General features: G+C 41.1%; 1 non-coding gene across 1 annotated transcript; it reads left to right on the top strand.

Moving 5' to 3' along the window:
• Positions 1-12,785: 12,785 nt before the first annotated feature.
• On the top strand, positions 12,786-12,893 carry LOC148544884 (small nucleolar RNA R71). Its single transcript, XR_015900347.1, has one exon. It is a non-coding gene; the product is annotated as a small nucleolar RNA R71 (small nucleolar RNA).
• The last annotated feature ends 8,373 nt before the right edge of the window (positions 12,894-21,266 follow it).

Raw genomic sequence — 21,266 nt, 5'->3', positions numbered from 1 at the left:
AGAAGTTCCTCCTCTATTTTGCTTGGTAGACCGTTCTTGAAGACCTCTAAATTCAAATTTGATTCCTTCACCGGCACATACTCTTTTGAGGTAGGTGACAATACTATCAAGTTTAACTTAGAAGAGGCCATGAGACACCCACCCGAAGAACACTCCGTTCTCCGATGTGATGTGATTGATGAGGTAGTAGCAGAGATGCAAAGAGAAGATCACAACAACCTGTACTATCCCATAATTATAGAGAAGGATGAATAAGAAGATGAACAAGAGAAGGTTGATGAAAGTGAGCTTCATGAACTTAGTGAAAAAGAACCCCAACTTAAAGCAAAAAGTGAATTGAAGCCTCTACCCTCTTATTTGAAGTATACATTCCTTGAGGACAACCAAAGGTTCCCGGTCATTATTGCTAGTGAGATTTCGAGTCAAGAAGAAGAGAAGCTCCTAGAGGTCCTAACGAAGCACAAGAAAGCAATCGGTTGGAGCTTAGGCGACATTGTGGGGATTGACCCCCGCATGTATATGCATTGTATATTTCTCCAAGAGGGAGCTCGGCCGGTTAGAAAATCTTAAAAAAGGCTCAACCCCACTATTCTTGATGTGGTAAAAAAGGAAGTCACAAGGCTACTTGATGCGGGTATCTGATGACCGGAATTCACTCCCTATACAAAATTTGATGAATCCGTTCTTTTGGCAAGCACACCAAAATTATCGTCAAGTAATAACCCACAGTGGAGTGGAATCGTATCCACAAAGATTGGTAGATTTGAGCAATTTTAATCAATTGGTGAATTAGTCAAGCTAAACGGAATAGATTGTGATTGCAGAATTATAAATGGGCAGAATTATAAATGACTCAAAAGTAAAGAAAAGTAGTAAAGTGCAGAAAAGGAAATGGCAATAATGTAAAGTGCAGAAACATAAATGACTTAATTGTAAATGGGAATGGGAATTTGCAGAATATAAAGAAAGCTATAAAGAATGTGGAAGATAAGAATAGAGGAATTCATTGAGATCAGGAGATGTTGTCTCTTTGGATTAAATCCAGCTCATATCCACTTCAATCATGCAACTCATTAACCTCTTGCCAATCATGATTGATTGAGCCCCAATTCCTTGGTGACGCAATCTCTCAGATCTTGATCAATAGCCAATTCCTTGGTCTAATTGCTCATGAAGAGAGATATGCTTGGTCCCTGATTATACCACACATCATCATAGGTCCAAGTAGAGGGAGGATTATATGTCACCATATCCAAACACCAAAACCCAGATCCTACTCAAGTGTGAGAAGGGATTTCTAGCTTGGTTTCATGTTTCCTTTTCTAAGGTTCCCATGAAACCCATTTTGCATTCAATCTCTTTTCCAAGATAATTGAACACTAGCATTAAAATGAAATTCCTTCTAGCAAATCAAAGAGAAGATGAAGAGAAGAAGAAATTAACTATCATTAATCCATCAAGTACAACAGAGCTCCCTCTTTCAATGAGAGGGAATTTAGCTACTCATAGCTCAGAGAAAATTACAAGAGATGGAGAAGATGATAAAGTGAAAAAGTAAATCGAACTAAAAACTCTACTCCATAACTTAGCTTCCCGACTGCTTAACCCCTTTCTCAGTACTTTCAGGGATTATTTATACTACTCCTAACACTAGAAATAAAGAAATTACAAAAGTGAAAAAAAATACAATTTGGAGGGAAAAGAAACTCAATAAACGTGATCTCCCAGCTGGCGTGTGACTGGCGCTTCAGTGGCGTGCCACGCCCAACTCTGAATCTGGCTTGGCGTGCCACGCCCAACTCTTCAAGTGGCACGCCTTCCTTCATTAGCCTCCCTGGCGTGCCACGCCTTTGAGCCCAAGTGGCACGCCCAGGGTTCTTTAAGCACTTGTGTAGCCTGGCGTGCCACGCCTTCGACCTCAAGTGGCACACCCAGGCCTTCTCCCCTTTCTTCTTGCTTCTGGAAAGTTGAACTAGCGTGGCACGCCCAGGGTCTGGCGTGCCACGCCCATAACTCAAGTGTCATGCCCAAGTCTTCTTCTTGTTGATTGGTGATGTTGGTGTGCCACGCCTGAGACTCAAGTGGCACGCCTAAGTGAAACATGGTAGCTGGCGTGCCACGCCTTCGATACCAAGTGGCACGCCCATATGGTTGGCCTCCTGTCTCCTTCTCTGGAAAATATAACTGACGTGCCACACCCAGCTTCTGGCGTGCCACGCCCATTATTCCTCTTTGTTCCAATAGCTGGCGTGCCATGCCCAGCATTCAAGTGGCATGCTGATGTGGGCGGAAATTGGCGAGTTAAGAATTGTTATAAGATATGCGTTGCGAGTATAGTCCTCAACCAACCAGAAATCCGCTTATCAATTTAAAAAAAGGTGTCACAGAAATTAAAATTAAAATACTGGGAGTATGAATCCCAGGTCGTCTCCCAACGAGTTGCAAGAAAGTGTGCTAATTTTATTAATCGGATGGTTTTCAAAAAGATTTGAGTTGAATGACAGGAAATTAAATCAGAGAATTAATGTGATTTAAATAAAAGCCTTGACTAGGAGTAGATTAGTTGGAAGCCCTATTCTTGTTGCAGTACTCTCAAGATTAATTGATAATTGGGGGTTGTTCTGTTTAGTTATCCCTTACTAGGTAAGGGAAAGTCAAACAAGTTGAAATGCTGTTTCTATTCACAAGTCCCAGTCCGCTTACTTGGAAGGACTGGCGTTAGTGATTAGAGGGCAATCCAATAATAAACCCAATTATAATTTCTCCTTTGAGCATTCCAACTCAAGGGTTCCTTTCAATCAACTCCCCATCAAGTTAGGGAACTACTCACTCATTGCGAATGTGGAACTCATAACATAGGAAAGGGAATTAAAGAAAGACATGATAAATAAAACTCAAAAGAATCAATTAAAAATAAAAATAACCTTTGTATTAATAAATTCTAAAATAATCCAATAGTAGAATTAAGTAAATTAAAGGACATGGAAGAGTAAAGCCAAGTAAAGAAAACAAACTAGAATGACGAAGTCTTGATGAGGTAATAACTCTTCTCAAAATCCCAATGCAAAAAGCAATAGAAAATAAGAATCCTAAAAAACTATGAATGTGTAGAGAGAAAAAACCTAGAGGAGAGGAAAAACTAGATCTAAAAACTAAAAACTATGCAGAATGAATATTGTTGTTGATTTCTGCAGGTTCCCTGGTTCTAGTCTGCTTTTCTGGGCCGAAAACTGGGTCAAAATAGGGTCCGAAATTGCCCCCAGCGATTCTGCAGATTATGCAGATCGCGCACGTCACGCGATCGCGTCATTCATGCGGACGCGTCATTCGGCGTTTTGCTTCTCCACGCGGACGCGTCGTCCACGCCTCCGCGTCACTTATGCTATTCCAATCCACGCGGTCGCGTGAGCCATGCGGCCGCGTCACTGTGATTTCCTCTTTTTCGCGTGGTCGTGTGAGCCATGCGGCCGCATCACTTCTCGCTGGTCATCTCCTTAATTTCTTGTGTTCCTTCCATTTTTGCAAGCTTCCTTTCCAATCTCCAACTCATTCGTGCCCTATAAAGCCTGAAACACTTAACACACAGATCACGGCATCGCATGGAATAAAGGAGAATTAAAATACATAATTAAAAGTCTCTAGGAAGCAAGTTTTCAATCATGTAATAAATTTAGGAAGAAAATATAAATGCATGCTAATCATATGAATAAGTGGGTAAAGATCATGATAAAACCACACAATTAAACACAATATAAACCATAAAATAGTGGTTTATCAACCTCCCCACACTTAAACATTAGCATGTCCTCATGCTTAGTTGAAGGAGATAAAATAAATGAGTAGGAACATGTGAAACTCATGCAATGCAATGCAACCTATATATGCAAATGCAACTATATGATTCTTGTCCACTTGATCAAAAGTAAATAAGCTCTTCAAAACAATTACAAATCAAATTCCACTAATTCAATTCTTATACAGCAAGAACAGCTAAAAATGCAAGAAGACAACTCATGAAAGTAGGGAACATAAAATTTAAAGCATTGAACCCTCACTGAAGATGTATGTACACTCTAGTCTCTCTAGTGTATAGGGTAATTACTCTATCCTTCTCTAATCATGCTTTCTAAATTTTTGTTCTTCTCCTAACCAATCAACAACATTTAATATACCAATGCAAACATCATGAGGTCTTTTCAAGGTTGTAATGGGGCCAAGGTAAGGGTAAGGATATATATATGGCTAAGTAAGCTTATAAATTGAATCTTTAATTAACCCAAGCTTTCGCCTAACCTCTATGTATATTCTATATAACTTTAGAATGCATACCTAGCTACCCAGAAATTCCTTTCACATTCCATACTCATGTTTCAACCTTTTATTTTAATTTTATCATAGATGCATTGACCTTTGAATTCTTAACTTAACATTGGGGTAATTTTGTCCCCTTATTTATTTATTGAATTTTTTTTAATTAACATAAAAATAAACATAGCTTATCAATGCACATAGATTTTTAATTCTTATAGTTCCACATGAGTAGGTATCCAAATTCCCATTATATTATCATAACACATTCCCTTATTATCTTTTGTTCCCACAATTTCCCATACTTGATTGACTCACACAATTCTATCTTAAGCTAACCAAAGATTCAATTTGGGATATATAGTTATTTTTCCGCTTAAGGCTAGTAATGTGGTAAAATATAGAACAAACGGGATTTAAAGGCTCAAAGTGGCTAACAAAGATAATTGAAAAGGGTAGGCTTAATTTGGATAAGTGGGCTAAACAAATAATGGCCTCAATCATATGCAAACATATAAATATAATAAACATTGGACATATAGGATGAAACAAAATATAGATTACACTTATAGAGAAGTAAACACACAAGAATAAAATAGTTATGGTTAAATAATGTAACCATTCATAAAGGCTCAAATCTCACAGGTTGTGTGTTCTTTAGCTCAAAAATTATGTTCCAAATACAACTTCAAGCAAATTTAACATAAAAATTTTGATTAAAATTATTGAAATTTTGTTCCAAAGATAGGGTCTTCGAAGAAACCTATTGTCTTTTCAATCAAGCAGAACATGCATGCAACTACCCTATTACTATGCAATTTATCCTATTCTACAAAAAAAAAATCTAACTAAATATCCTCATTTATTGGTGTTTAGGAAAGAGAAATTACCTCCGGAAGTCAGGTACTGACCGACCTCCCCACACTTAAGGCTTTGCACTGTCCTCGGTGCCATCTGTCAAGAACAAAGGTGGGTTGGTAGCAGTATCTCCATCGTCGGGACCATCGTGGCTCCCTGTGCTGGTAAAAAAAGTGGAGTCCAGGGTGTCTGAGTCCTTGAATTTTTCCATAATCATCTTCTTGAGGTATGTGAATCGGCGCTTGTTACGACGCTCTCTCATCTTAGCTTTCTGTTCCTGCCGATCCAACCTTGCAAGTATCTGCTGGAGCAGTTGGTCAGTAGTGGGTACTTGTGGTGTTGAAGAAGGAATATCTTCAACTGGTTCAGTAGGCTGGCTGATAGTGGCTACTGGAAGTCTAAGGTACTTCCCGTTAGGGACATACTGATCATCCCGGGGAAGCATGGCTTTGGTGTCCCCAGCTCTGTAGGAGACTCCGGCGGCTGAGACAAGATCTGAGACCAGGGCGGGGAAAGGTAAGTTGCCCGCAATTTGTACGTGTCCCATGGCATTCCGGATATGTCTTGGTAGATTCAAGGGTTGGTCTGTAAGGATGCACCATAGTAGAACGGCCATGTCCGCAGTGAAGGAGGATTCGTGAGTGCTCAGAAAGACGTAATGGGACATGATCTGTGCCCATACGCGAGCCTCCAAGGTAAGTGCTGAAGCTAAAATTCCCTTAGGGCGAGTACGATGGTATCCGTAGATCCATCGGCTGCCAGGTAGTACGATGACTCTGAGAACGGCATCCTAGTCGAATTGGTACAGCTGGCGCTTGAGTGCGGCTTCTTGAAAGGCATCCAATCCTTCTAGAACAGGGGGAAGACCTAGAGCTTGTTGAATGGCCTCTTCTGTAATGGGAACTTGCTTCTGACGGACGTAGACAGACTGCAGGGTTGGTAGGTGGAAGTTGGAGTAAAACTCGACTACCCAAGAAAGATTGACCTGCCTTGGCTGTCTCTGTAGGAAATCCCATTGTCTTTGTGTAATCTGCGGCTCAACAAATGTAGCAATATGGTTTGGGAGGAGAAGAAGGTATTCGTTGTTGTAACTCCTTTCTGCCAGGATGGGGAACATCTGCTCACAGTAGCGATTGGAGAATTGCGTAGTGTCCTTTGCTGGGAAGGCTCTTTCTTTATCATCAACTTTTATAATCCTCTTAATTTTCTTTGTTGAGGGCTTAACTGCAGTTGAAGAGGGTTCTGCCACTAATGCTCTTTTCGTTCCTCTTCTTGTTGGTTGTTTGGGAGTGGCTTTCTCCTTTCCTTTCTTGGTGGCCATCCTGAAAAAGGGAAGAGAAAGAAAATTAAATTTAAAGAGATAGAGCAAGGAAGAGAACGGGAAAGGATGGTTATGAATGCACATTTAAAGGTAAATGATGTTAACACATGGTCATGACTACATATGAAAAGTCATTAATGGAAGATAGCTAGCGCATATGATGACAAGTAAATGCAAGGTGTTTATTGGCATGCTGGCAAAGGAATGAGTAGCATAGATCAAGCATTACTCATAACAAACCATCACGTTTGTATTGACAATTAATTTCCAATTAATACAATAGTAAAGGGAATTTGTAAAAAGCAAGCATTGAATAGTAGGATAATGTAGAAAAATGCATAATGCCATATGGGCCTTTTCACAAACACATAGCATGCACGATAAATAAGTTATGGAAAGTATGAAAGTGAACATGCAAGCATCCCTTGAAAAAGTAATATATATAATTGTCAAACAAATTTATAACAATCCACAAGCATAGAATGAGAATTAATGACTCACATAAATTTATAACACCAAATAAAAAAGTAAAAAGAAGAAAAAGACAATATGAATAATGAAGGTAAAACGAAGAGAAAAGAAGATCACATATAAAAATAAGAATAATAATAGAAAAGTAAGGAGGGAAGGAGAACAAGAAAAACCTTGTTAATGGGGGTGAGAGAGAGAAAGTGTAAAAAAAAAGTGCGAAAGAAGGAAGAATGAAGGAAGGGAGGGAGAAGAAATAAGGAGGGAAAAGAGAAAATAGGATTTGGGGAGAAAAAGATAAGATAATTGGCAAATCAGGAAAACTGTGCGGCGCAAGCAACGCGGTCGCGTAAGGCACGCGGTCGCGCGACTTGCGTTGAAACTGATTGACGCGGTCGCATCGGTCACGCGGTCGCGTGGCCCGTTTTAGGCTAATGGCGCGAGGGTAGCCTCGCACTCGCACAACTCTCCGTTCAAAATCATATTAGTGCCAAATTTTGGGTGACGCGATCGTGTGGGGCATGCGATTGCGTGAGTGGGCTAGTAGAAGGATATGACGCGGTCGCGTCGCTCACGTGGCCGCGTGGAAAGGATTATGCGCTCATCACCAATCCAGCACCCCTCTAGCACAACTTTCGGTCGTGCACCCTTGTTACGTCGAAATCCAGGTCACGCGGTAGCGTGGGGCACGCGGTCGCGTGGGAGGTCAGTATTCCCATTTGACGCGGATGCATCAGCGATGCGGTTGCGTGGGACGATTTGTGCCACGGGCACACCTCCAGCCACGCTCCTGCGTGACTCTCTGTTTGTTTATTATTTTCTCCCATCTCCTTGCGACGCGGACGCGTCAATGATGCGGTCGCGTTGCATAACGGTTTTTTTTAAATAAAAATATGCAGATGCAGATGCACGAAATGTACTAATAAAGAGAAGAGTTATTGAATAAGAAAATAAAAAATAAGGAAAAGAACAATCATACCATGGTGGGTTGTCTCCCACCTAGCACTTTGCTTTAACGTCCGTAAGTTGGACGCTCCACTAGCTCAGTCTTCGCCTATGTGGGGATCTTCCAAGAGGAAGATCTCGAGCTCCTTGTTTTTCTTCAGCTGCTCGCCATGGTACATCTTTAAACGATGTCCATTAACTTTGATAAGTTCAGAGCTTGAAGGATGGCTTAGGTGATAAATTTTGTACGGTTCAGCCTTCTCTACTCTGTATGGACTTTCCCATCTTGATCTCAACTTGCCTGGCATGAGCCTCAGTCGAGATTTGTAAAGGAGGACTAAATCCCCAGGTTGGAACTCTTTCCTCCTGATGTGCTGATCATGTACAGCCTTCATCTTCTCCTTGTATAGTCTTGAGTTCTCATAAGCTTCCAGGCGAAGGCTTTCCAATTCTTGCAGTTGTAATCTCCTTTCAGCTCCGGCTTTTTCAATTCCCATGTTGCACTTCTTTACTGCCCAGAAGGCTTTGTGCTCTACTTCAACAGGGAGATGACAAGCTTTTCCATAAACTAAGCGGAAAGGACTCATCCCAATGGGTGTTTTGTATTCGGTTCTGTATGTCCAAAGTGCATCTTGTAGCCTGGTGCTCCAGTCTCTTCAATGAGGTTTGACTATCTTCTGCAAGATACGCTTTATTTCTCTATTTGACACCTCGGCTTGCCCATTGGTCTGAGGGTGGTATGCTGTTGCAACCTTATGAATTATCCCATGCTTCTTCATTAATCCGGTTAGTCTCCTGTTACAAAAATGGGTGCCTTGATCGCTCACGATTGCTCGTGGTGATCCAAAGCGACAAATAATATGGTTTCTCACAAAGGAAACAACAGTGTTAGCATCATCAGTGCGGGTAGGAATTGCTTCCACCCATTTGGAAACGTAATCTACAGCTAACAATATATATAAATAACCATTAGAATTTGGAAATAGACCCATGAAGTCAATGCCCCAAACATAAAAAATTTCACAGAAAAGCATAATTTGTTGAGGCATCTCATCCTTCCTAGATATATTACCGAATTTCTGGCATGGAAAACAAGATCTACAAAATTCAGCAGCGTCTCTAAAAAGAGTAGACCACCAGAATCCACAGTCTAAGATTTTTTTAGCAGTCCTTTGAGGGCCAAAATGTCCTCCACTCTCAGATGAGTGACAGGCCTCTAAGATGGACTGGAATTCTGATTGAGGCACACACCGTCTAATTACCTGGTCAGCGCCACATCTCCATAAATATGGGTCATCCCATATATAACATTTAGACTCGCTTTTCAGCTTGTCTCTTTGATGCTTAGAAAAGTTCGGAGGGAAGGTGCGGCTAACTAGATAATTAGCTACAGGTGCATACCAAGGGACTATCTCAGATACTGCTTGCAGGTTATCAAATGGGAAATTATCAGCTATAGGAGTGGAGTCATCTGTAATATGTTCAAGGCGACTCAAGTGGTCTGCCACTAAATTCTGGTTAACACTCCTGTCCTTAATTTCCAAATCAAATTCTTGTAATAGCAGTATCCAACGTATAAGCCCTAGTTTGGACTCCTTTTTAGCTAATAAATACTTTAGAGCTGCGTGGTCTGAATACACTACCACTTTAGTACCAAGTAAATAGGCTCGCAATTTATCCAGAGCAAAAACAATAGCAAGAAGCTCTTTCTCAGTAGTAGTGTAATTCGACTGAGCGGCATCTAAAGTTTTAGACGCGTAAGCAATAACAAAAGGATCCTTACCTTCACGCTGAGCCAGTGTTGCTCCTACGGCATGGTTAGAAGCATCACACATTATTTCAAATGGTTGGCTCCAGTCTGGTCCTCTCACAATTGGAGCTTGAGTCAGGGCAGTTTTCAGCTTATCAAACGCTTGTTTGCAATTTTCACTGAACTCGAACTCAATATCTTTTTGCAGTAGCCTGGATAAGGGAAGTGCTACCTTACTGAAGTCCTTAATGAATCTCCTGTAAAAACCTGCATGGCCAAGGAACGAACGGACTTCCCTCACAGAAGAGGGGTAAGGTAAACTAGAAATAACATCCACCTTTGCTGGATCTACAGAAATGCCAGTATTAGACACAACATGTCCTACTACAATCCCTTGTTTAACCATAAAGTGACATTTTTCAAAATTTAATACAAGGTTTGTACTAACACATCTATTTAATACTCTAGATAATCCATCTAAGCAAAGGCTAAAGGAATCGCCATAAACATTAAAATCATCCATAAAAACTTCCATGCAGTCCTCAATAAGATAAGAGAAAAGACTCATCACTCTGAAAAGTAGCTGGTGCATTGCACAAGCCAAAGGGCATTCTCTTGTAAGCATAAGTCCCAAAAGGACATGTAAAAGTGGTCTTTTCCTGATCCTCAGGAGCTATATGAATCTGGAAATAACCTGTGTAACCATCTAGAAAACAATAATGTGATTTACCTGACAGGCGATCCGGCATTTGATCAATGAATGGAAGAGGATAGTGATCCTTACGGGTGGCTTGGTTGAGGCGTCTGTAGTCAATGCAGACCCTCCAGGCGTTCTGAACTCTGGTTGCTATGAGCTCTCCATGCTCATTCTTCACTGTCTGAGATGGGGTAGATGATGTCTGCCTCCAGTAGTCTGGTCAATTCCTTTTTGACAACCTCGAGGATAGTGGGGTTCAGTCTTCTCTGGGGTTGACGGACAGGTCTTGCTCCCTCTTCTAAAAATATTCTATGCTCACAGACTTGAGGGTTGATGCCTACTATGTCTGCCAAACTCCAACCAATTGCCTTTTTGTGTCTCCTCACCACACTAAGTAACTGCTCTTCTTGTTGAGAAGTGAGCTCCCTTGCAATGATAACTGGAAACTTCTGCTTGTCTTCAAGGTAAGCATATTTGAGGTGTGGAGGAAGGGGTTTTAGCTCTAACTTCTGATCATGGTCAGACTCTGGGTTGTCTGGAGTTGGTAACAATGGCAAAGCACTGTCATTGTCCTCTGAGAATGTCCCCACACTTGGACCTTGTCCTGTGTGCTTCTCTTCAAGTTCTTCCTGATGGACTTCATCCACGGTTTCATCTATAATGTCACACTTGAGGATAGAGTGATCCTCCGGAGGATGCGTCATAACTCCATTTAGGTTGAAGATCACTATTCGGCCATCTATTTCAAAAGAGTATGTTCCTGAAAAAGCATCTAATTTAAACTTTGAGGTCTTTAAGAATGGCCTTCTGAGTAGGATTGATAATGGCTTGTCTGAGTCATTTTGGGGCATTTCCAGGATATAAAAATCAGGGGAGAATGTGAGTCCCTTAATGCCCACTAATACATCTTCAGGAACTCCAACCACTGTAATAATGCTTTTATCTGCTAACACAAAACGAGCTGCCGACCTTTTTAAGGGAGGGAGCCTCAAAACATCATATATAGACAAAGGCATTATACTCACACATGCTCCTAAATCACACATGCAGTCAGAAATTATCACACCACCAATAGTACAATTGACTATACAAGGACCTGGGTCACTACACTTTTCAGGTAAACCTCCCATTAAAGCAGATATGGAACTACCTAAAGGAATAGTTTCTAATTCATTAATTTTGTCTTTATGTATACATAAATCTTTTAGAAACTTTGCATACTTAGGTACCTGTTGAATAACATCAAATAGAGGAACAGTTACCTCAACCTTTTTGAATATCTCTACCATTTTTGGATTAGGTTTCAGCTGCTTCCTGGGCTTCCTTGCAAGTTGTGGAAATGGAATAGGAGTGGTGTCTTCTGCAGTGTCTGTGCCTTTTGATGCTTCCTTCTGTGGTCGAGCTTCTTCTTTTTCAGCTATGTCCTGTATGTCTTCTTCCTCTTCAACATCTTCTATTTCCACTACCTCTTCAGTTGAGGCGTGTTCTGGTGAGCTTGGCTCTTCTTGGTTCCTCTCCTGCAGTGTGGTTCTGGACCTTAGGGTGATGGCATTAATACCACCCTTGGGATTGGGTAATGGTTGAGAAGGAATTCCACTGGAGCTCAAAGGTTAATTATTGGAGTTATTCATTGAACCAATTTGTGAGACAAGAGCTTGCAAAGTAGAGTTCAGACCATTCAGAGTGGCATTAATGTTATTTTCTATGGTCTGCTATCTCCGATCAATTGATTGTAGTAAGTCATCATTAGCAGAAGAAGAAGGATAGGTAATTTGAGAGGTCTGCTATTGGATATTCTGTGGTCCTTGGGATTGCCTCAGGTGAGGTACTCTGTAAGGCTGGTACTGGTTCTGATGCCTGTTGTTGTTGTTATTCCACCTCTGATTCCCCTGATTATCTCTGCCTCCTCTGTTGTTGTTGTTGTCCCTCCAATTCTGGTTAGAATTGTCCTGCCATTCATGGTTGTAATTGCCACTTTGATTGTACCCTTGGTTGGGGCGGTCATAGAAGTTATGAGTGGCTGCCACGCTGTTGTCTTCCTGCTGGAGCTGCGAACATTCATCAGTATAATGGCTATAATCAGCACAGACTCTGCAAACTCTCTGTGGGACTAACTGTTGGTTTTGCTGTGGTGGAGAAGGTTGAGCTTGCTGAACTTGTTGTTGATTCAATTGCATCTGCTTCAGCAAGTTGGTCATTTCACAGATACTCTGAGTTAAAGCAGCAGTCTCTCTGCTAGAGGATACTTCTGCAACGGCTTTTGCACGGTCTTGTTTCTGCCTGTGATTCCTAGTAGATTCAGCTAAGTCACTGATCAATTGCCATGCCTCATCAGTGGTCTTGTACTTTTTCATAGACACATTGCTAGCACTTTCCAATGTGGTCTTGTCTTGGGGCCTCATGCCTTGTGTGACGTAACCGAGTAACACTATCTTGTCAATCATATGGTGGGGGCAAGCTTCCAGAAGATTATTAAAGCGCTCCCAGTACTCATAGAGAGTTTCAGAATCATCCTGAACAATCATGGAAATATCTTTTCTCAGTTTATCAGTAACTTCAGCTGGAAAGAACTTTTCCAAGAATTCTCTTCTCAGTGTATCCCAGTTGGATACAATTGCTGCTGGTTGAGTGTAGTACCACTCTCTTGCCTTCCCCTCAAGAGAAAACGGGAAAGCTTTCAGCAAAATTGAAGTTTCATCTGCACCATCACGCCTGACAGTAGAACAGGCTGCTTGAAAATCTCTCAGGTGCTTGATAGGCTCTTGAGCAGGCAAGCCATGAAACTTGGGCATCAAATTGAGCAGTGCGGTCTTTATTTCAAAGTCTGTAGCCACCACTGGGTAATGCGCTTGAAATGGTTGCATTGTAAAATCAGGGGCTCCAGCCTCCTGGATAGTAACTCTCCTAGCTGCTGCCATGTTACCTGCACGTAAAATAACCAAATCAGTAGAACGGGGGCTGGTTTCTTTCTCAAGTGACGTTTCTGATCCGCCCTCAGAGAGGACTAACCGATGCCGAGCTTGCCTTATTCGTGAAATAGTTCTTTCAATCTCAGGATCGAATACTAGCAAGCTTGGGTCAAGAAGCGAACGCGTCATCCAACGAAAGAAACAAGCAACTCATAGTACTAAAATAAAATAAAATGCAAATAAATAAAATCCAATCAATAACTTTAGCACTCTATTGCAACTCCCCGGAAATGGCACCAAAAATTGATGTGGGCGGAAATTGGCGAGTTAAGAATTGTTATAAGATATGCGTTGCGAGTATAGTCCTCAACCAACCAGAAATATGCTTATCAATTTAAAAAAGGGTGTCACAGAAATTAAAATTAAAATACTGGGAGTATGAATCCCAGGTCGTCTCCCAACGAGTTGCAAGAAAGTGTGCTAATTTTATTAATCGGATGGTTTTCAAAAGGATTTGAGTTGAATGACAGGAAATTAAATCAGAGAATTAATGTGATTTAAATAAAAGCCTTGACTGGGAGTAGATTAGTTGGAAGCCCTATTCTTGTTGCAGTACTCTCAAGATTAATTGATAATTGGGGGTTGTTCTGTTTAGTTATCCCTTACTAGGTAAGGGAAAGTCAAACAAGTTGAAATGCTGTTTCTATTCACAAGTCCCAGTCCGCTTACTTGGAAGGACTGGCGTTAGTGATTAGAGGGCAATCCAATAATAAACCCAATTATAATTTCTCCTTTGAGCATTTCAACTCAAGGGTTCCTTTCAATCAACTCCCCATCAAGTTAGGGAACTACTCACTCATTGCGAATGTGGAACTCATAACATATGAAAAGGAATTAAAGAAAGACATGATAAATAAAACTCAAAAGAATCAATTAAAAATAAAAATAACCTTTGTATTAATAAATTCTAAAATAATCCAATAGTAGAATTAAGTAAATTAAAGGACATGGAAGAGTAAAGCCAAGTAAAGAAAACGAACTAGAATGACGAAGTCTTGATGAGGTAATAACTCTTCTCAAAATCCCAATGCAAAAAGCAATAGAAAATAAGAATCCTAAAAAACTATGAATGTGTAGAGAGAAAAAACCTAGAGGAGAGGAAAAACTAGATCTAAAAACTAAAAACTATGCGGAATGAATGTTGTTGTTGGTTTCTGCAGGTTCCCTGGCTCTAGTCTGCTTTTCTGGGCCGAAAACTGGGTCAAAATAGGGCCCGAAATCGCCCCCAGCGATTCTGCAGATTATGCAGATCGCGCACGTCACGCGATCGCGTCATTCATGCGGACGCGTCATTCGGCGTTTTGCTTCTCCACGCGGACGCGTTGTCCACGCCTCCGCGTCACATGCTATTCCAATCCGCGCGGTCGCGTGAGCCATGCGGCCGCGTCACTGCAATTTCCTCTCTTTCGCGCGGTCGCGTGAGCCATGCGGTCGTGTCACTTCTCGCTGGTCATCTCCTTAATTTCTTGTGTTCCTTCCATTTTTGAAAGCTTCCTTTCCAATCTCCAACTCTTTCGTGCCCTATAAAGCCTGAAACACTTAACACACAGATCACGACATCGCATGGAATAAAGGAAAATTAAAATACATAATTAAAAGTCTCTAGGAAGCAAGTTTTCAATCATGTAATAAATTTAGGAAGGAAATATAAATGCATGCTAATCATATGAATAAGTGGGTAAAGATCATGATAAAACCACACAATTAAACACAATATAAACCATAAAATAGTGGTTTATCACATGCCCAAGTAAGAACCGAGAGCTGGCGTGCCACGCCTTCGATACCAAATGGCATGCCCAGCCTTTGCTTTGCCCTTTTGTACATTGGCATGCCACGCCTGGATGCTCAAGTGGCACGCCTAAGTGAGGGTGAGGGCTTGGCGTACCACGCCTTCGATACCAAGTGGCATACCCAGCCTTCTGGGTCTTCAATTTCTTCTATGGAGAGTTGTACTAGCGTGCCACGCCTTGCTACTCAAGTGGCACGCCCCTTTAGTGTGGCTCTCTTAAGCTTGGCGTGCCACGCCTGGCTCATCAAGTGGCATGCCCAAGTGACATTTTGAAGCTGGTGTGCCACGCCTTCGATACCAAGTGGCACGCTCATTAGTGTAAGATGGGCTAGGCGTGCCACACCCAGCCTAGCGTGCCACGCCCATGTAAATGCTTTGAGAATCCCCTCTGGACTTCAATACTAGCGTGCCACGCCCAGCTCCAGGCGTGCTACGCCCATGCATTTTTGTGGCGTTTGTTCTAAGTGGCATGCCAGTTTCACACGCCCAGCTTATTTTGTTATTTTTCTTCCCTTTTTGTTGCTCTTTTTCACCTGAAATTCAGCACAACCCCATTTCAAAGCAATGTACTATAATATTCATCAATTAACTGATAAATTGTAATGATTAAATGAGATTATGCTCTTTTATGGTCCTTTTTAGACAAGAAAAAAGGGTAGATGATGCAAGTCATCACAACACCAAACTTAAGCTTTGCTTGTCCCAAGAAATTCAATGTGAGTAGTCCTTTTATGAATTGAGACTTTGACCTTGAATGGATGCAAACATGACTAAGGATAGGGCTAAGTGTTTAACACATGCATACATATTTTTTTTCAATGCCATAAAGAGCTCCTAGATCCTTGAGGGTTTTTTCAAGTATAAGCTTCATGGGTCCTTTTTATTGATTGTCACCTTGAAGTAGTAAGAGTTATTTCATTCTCTTTTTGGTTGTTTTTTCTTTTCTATTTATTGACCACGACTCTAAGTGTTTTATCTCAAGATAACCTTTTAGTTAGGCTTTCAATTAGCACTCCCAAACCAGTTGGCTTTAGGGTACTAGGTGTTGAAACACCCCTAAGAATTTACTTGCCTAGGTCTCTTCTTGACACATCTTCACCACAAGCATCTACTAGGGTTTCCAACTCTTTTGAGCTTTTTGGTGTTTCTTTCCATCCTAGCAGTTGATGCTCAGAGCCTTGGGCCTTTATTGCTTACTACTTCTTGGTTCTATATATATTCAAGGACACCCCTTAACCACTACTTGTCATAACTTCTAAGCCTAGTTGCTTTTCATGACTCATTTTCTTTTTAGTTCATTCAAGGTTTTACACTTAGTTCCTTGTTTCTTAGTTTTTGAATGGTCTCTCTTGGTCTTAGTCTCTCTTACTCTTGTTCTTGTACAACTCACAACAACTCTTATAGAGACAAACTATTCTTTATTGGTGCTGAAAAGACTTAAAATTAACATTGCATTTTCTTTCTTGTACTTCAAAGGACTCACAAAAGACTTCAGGGCATAAAAAAAAGCATTAAAAATAAACTATGCTAATGTTGCAATTTATTCTTAAACATAATCTAAAACATAGAGAAAACTAAGCAGAATTCAGAAATTAGAGAGTGTCAACCATGGGACTTAACAACCTTGAGCAGCTTCAGTTCATTGGCCCTTTTCCTTTGTCTTTCTTCTAGGAGGGGGAGGAGTCATCTCTCTTGGAGGCTCCCTCTTGTGCCTTCTTGTCCTTAGGCTTCCAAAATTCCAGCCTTCTCATATAGGATTTCACATTTTCTTTGTGCTGGTATGCGATCTCTTCCTGCCTTGCACTGAGTTCCTCCATCTTCTGCATATAGTTGGGATAACTGGGATTCATGTTGGCTACTATATTGCACAAATAGCTCAATTTTATTTGTGCATAGCAGTCATATTCCCCTCTTGCTATAGTTCTTACTTCATAAAGATGCCTAAACTCAGCAAGGCCCCCTATCTGATGTAGTTGTTGTTCCAAGATCATTCCTAGGCTGCCTTGCATTTGTCCCCAATTGATCTGATCTTGCTGCTCCTTCAATTGTTCCATGCTCCCTTGGAGTTTTTGTATGTTCTCATTCACTTGGTCCCATTACATTTGTTGATTATCCTTGAGTTGGTTGACATCTTCTCTCAGATGATGTAGGTCTCTCTTCATTTGTTATACGTCTTCTAGCAGTTGTTCCCAATTAAAACCTTCAGAGAATTGTTAGTATTATTGGTATGGTGGTGGTTGGAGTGCTAGAAAGTGTGGTTTCTCTTCAGCTTCTTCCTCTTGTTGTTGTTGCTCTTGTGGCACATGGCCATGAACTCTAGGCCCCCTTCTTCTCTCAAGTAGGTGGACAGCTACTACTTTGGCCATCCTCTTGGCAGTGATGGGCTTGTCTTGTTGCACTAGCACTTCATCAATAATTTTCTCCACCCCTGCTTCATCACACAGCCTTTGGATGATGCAGGGGAATGCCAACCTTGAGCTATCTTTGGTGCTTTTTAGTACTTTGTTGATGTTGTTGGCAATCAACTCCCCAACATTGACATTTTCTCCTCTCATTATGCTGTATATGAGCACAGCTCTCTCTTTAGTTACCTCTGAAGTGTTAGATGTGGGAATTAGACACCTTCTCACAAAATCCAGCCACCCTCTAGCTTGGGGGCTCAAATCTCTTATTCTCAACTGATTGGGCCAACCATCCTTATCATTTATCCATTGCACATTCAGCACACAGATCTCATTGAGGATTTCACCAAATCCTGGGTCTTGTTGCTTAACCCTCTCTTCATAGCTCCAAGTGGAGTTTGTTTGCTTCACCATTAGCATCCTATTTATGTTGGTGGGTTCTATAATCAATGGACTTCCCCCTCACAAAGCTAAGATAGCCATAGGGTTGTCCTGCCTGTGGCACAGCATTGGCATAGAACTCTCTCACCAAGCTTTCCACCACTTTTCTTGGTGGGTTGCACAAGAGTTTCCAGCCTCTATTGTTTATCTCCCTGTTGATCTCAGGGTGCTCGTTTCTCCCCAGCTGGAAACCAACCTCTGGGATAATTTGCCTCTCACTCACCCAACCATAAAATTAGTTTTGGTTGAATGAGGAGAGGAACTTGTACTCATTGAAGCTTGAACTTAAGGATCCAGAAATTGGTTCCTTGGTCTTTCTTTTCTTTGATACTGAGGTTTTTGGTGGTGCCATTGGGTTGAGAAAGGGTGTTTGAAGGTTTAAAGAAAGTTGGGGAATGTTGCAAGAGAAAGCAAGCAAAACACAGTTTTGCTCCAACACCAAACTTAGGACTTGATTGTCCCAATCAAGAAAAGGAAAAGAAGTAAGAAAAGAAGTAAGGAAAGAAAGGTAAGGGAAAGAGAAACGAGATGAGAAGAAGGAAGGAACTGTGTGGGTTCTTTTCGTGTGTGAAGTTGGGGTTTGAAGTAGTAGGAGAGGTGGAAAAGTGAGGGGCTTTTATAGGAGTGGAAAGTGTGGTCTGAATAGTGGAAAGTAAAAGCAATTCAATGTTTTCCCACTTGGGAGTGTCGCCTAGCGTGAGAGGAGGCGCCAACCCTTATCCCTTTTGGCTTCTGCAAGCGTTGAGTTCCAAAGTGCAAGTACACTTTGACTTCTTGCTTTGCGAGATATCAATCATGTGGTTCCCATTCTCTCTCCTGAAAATACAAACCGAAAACCACATTAGTAATGACAAAAGAACCCTTCACATTCCTTATAGTGTGAGGCAATGAAATTGCAACTGCTGAGTGTCCCTTGGGACACCAAACTTAATCCCATTGCATCATAATAAATTGGGTTCATCATTGGGTTTTTAATGTGTTCATAAAGGTGGAAGAATTCCAATCCTTTCATATCCCCCATTCTGAACACATTTAAAAACCACTTTCATGCTCTCACCAATTTATTAAATGCTTTTAACTTGGATGGCATTGGGCTTGCTAGGTGATCTCCGTGTGGTGGTGGCCACACCAAACTTAATCTCCGGGCTTACTCTTCAAAATTAATTCATTCAATTGGTTATAAGCCTAGATTAAGTGGGTAAGTGGCCACACCAAACTTAGCTTTTTAGCTAGTTCTCAGCTCAATTACTCATCCTTAGTACATATATTCATCAATTTACATTTCCAAAATAAAAGAAAACAGAATGTAAGGATTTCCTAACTACCAAAAACTAATATTAAAACTTCCTAATCTACCACCGATATTCTACCTCTAAAAGATAATGAAACACAAATATTAACCTGAAACTTAAACTACCTAAATTGGCAAATTTTAACTACTTCTAAGAAAGCAATAAATCAAAAGGATATGAAGTGTTGGGGTGCCTCCTAACTAGCGCTTCTTTATCACCACTAGCTTGACGTTCTTCCTTCTTTAGCTGAGGTTGTAGCTCACTCTCTGCTCATCTGGTGAGTCTCCCAAGTAATGCTTGAGCCTATGGCCATTCACAGTAAAAGTTCTTTGTGTTTTATCCTCCATAAGCTCTACATGACCATGGGAAAACACTTTGAGGATGGTGAAGGGCCCAGACCATCTAGACTTAAGCTTCCCAAGGAAGAACTTGAGTTTTGAATTGTACAGTAGCACCTTCTGTCCTTCAGTGAACTCTCTCCTTGCTATCCTTGGATCATGCCACCTCTTTGTGTTCTCCTTGTAGATCTTTGCATTCTCATATGCTTGATTCTTGAATTCCTCCAGCTCATTGAGTTGCATTATCCTCTTTTTTCTCTCAGCTTGATCATCAAAGTTAAACATTTTTAGAGCCCAGAATGCTCTATGTTCAAGCTCAACTGGTAAGTGACAAGCCTTGCCAAACACCAATTGGTATGGAGACATCCCAATAGGTGTTTTAAAGGCTGTCCTGTAGGCCCATAATGCATCATCCAACTTCTTAAACCAATCCTTTCTTGAGCTTCCAATAGTTTTTTCAAGAATTCTTTTGAGCTCCATATTTGAAATCTCAGCTTGCCCGTTGGTCTGTGGATGGTATGGAGTTGCCACTTTGTGCTTAAATCCATACTTAAGGAGGAGTGTCTCAAGTTGCTTGTTGCAGAAGTGTGTTCCTCCATCACTAGTGAGGGCTCTAGGAACTCCAAGTCGGCTGAAGATATTCTTTCTCAAGAAGTTCATCACAACCTTGTTGTCACTTGTTGCTGTGGCTATGGCTTCTACCCACTTTGACACATAATCTACAGCCACCAATATATAATTGTTTGAGTATGAGGAGGGAAAAGGTCCCATAAAATCAATTCCCCATTGATACATGCGAAATTGTTACTCTGAGGTTGTAAAATTTGTTGTTCGTTCTCTCCCTGGCAATGGCACCAATAACTGGAGCACAATACCATGGTCCAAGCATAACTTCACAACTTCGCACAACTAACCAGCAAGTGCACTGGGTCGTCCAAGTAATAAAACCTTACGTGAGTAAGGGTCGATCCCACGGAGATTGTTGGTATGAAGCAAGCTATGGTCACCTTGTAAATCTCAGTCAGGTGGATATCAAATGGTTATTGAGTTTTCGAATAATAATAATAAATAAACAAAAAATAAAGATAAAAATACTTATGTAAATCATTGGTGAGAATTTCAGATAAGCGTATAGAGATACTTTCGTTACTCTGAATCTCTGCTTTCCCGCTGTCTTCATTCAATCAGTCTTACTCCTTTCCATGGCAAGCTTTCTGTAAGGACATCACCGTTGTCAATGGCTACTTTTTATCCTCTCTGTGAAAATGGTCCGATTTGCTGTCACTGCATGGCTAATCATCTGGAGGCATCACCGTTGTCAATGGCTGCTTCCCATCCTCTCTGTGAAAATGGTCCGATGCGCTGTCACTGCATGGCTAATCATCTGGAGGTTCTCGATCATACTGGAATAGGATTCACCCTCTTTTTGCGTCTGTCACTACGCCCAGCACTCGCGAGTTTGAAGTTTGTCACAGCCATCCCTTCCCAGATCCTAGTCGGAATACCACAGACAAGGTTTAGACTTTCCGGATCTCAGGAATGGCCATCCATTGGTTCTAACTTATACCACGAAGATACTAATAACTCGGACTAGGTCCCCTGTATTAGATATCTAAGAGATACTCATTCTAGCTTGGTTGCATGTAGAACAGAAGTGTTTGTCAAACATGCGTTCATAAGTGAGA

Source organism: Arachis ipaensis, chromosome B9 (genome assembly GCF_059453495.1).
Source record: "Arachis ipaensis isolate K30076 ecotype BB chromosome B9, ASM5945349v1, whole genome shotgun sequence".
Lineage (NCBI taxonomy): Eukaryota > Viridiplantae > Streptophyta > Magnoliopsida > Fabales > Fabaceae > Arachis > Arachis ipaensis.
Note: the sequence above shows the minus strand (reverse complement) of the source record. Positions and strands in the feature narration are given on the sequence as shown.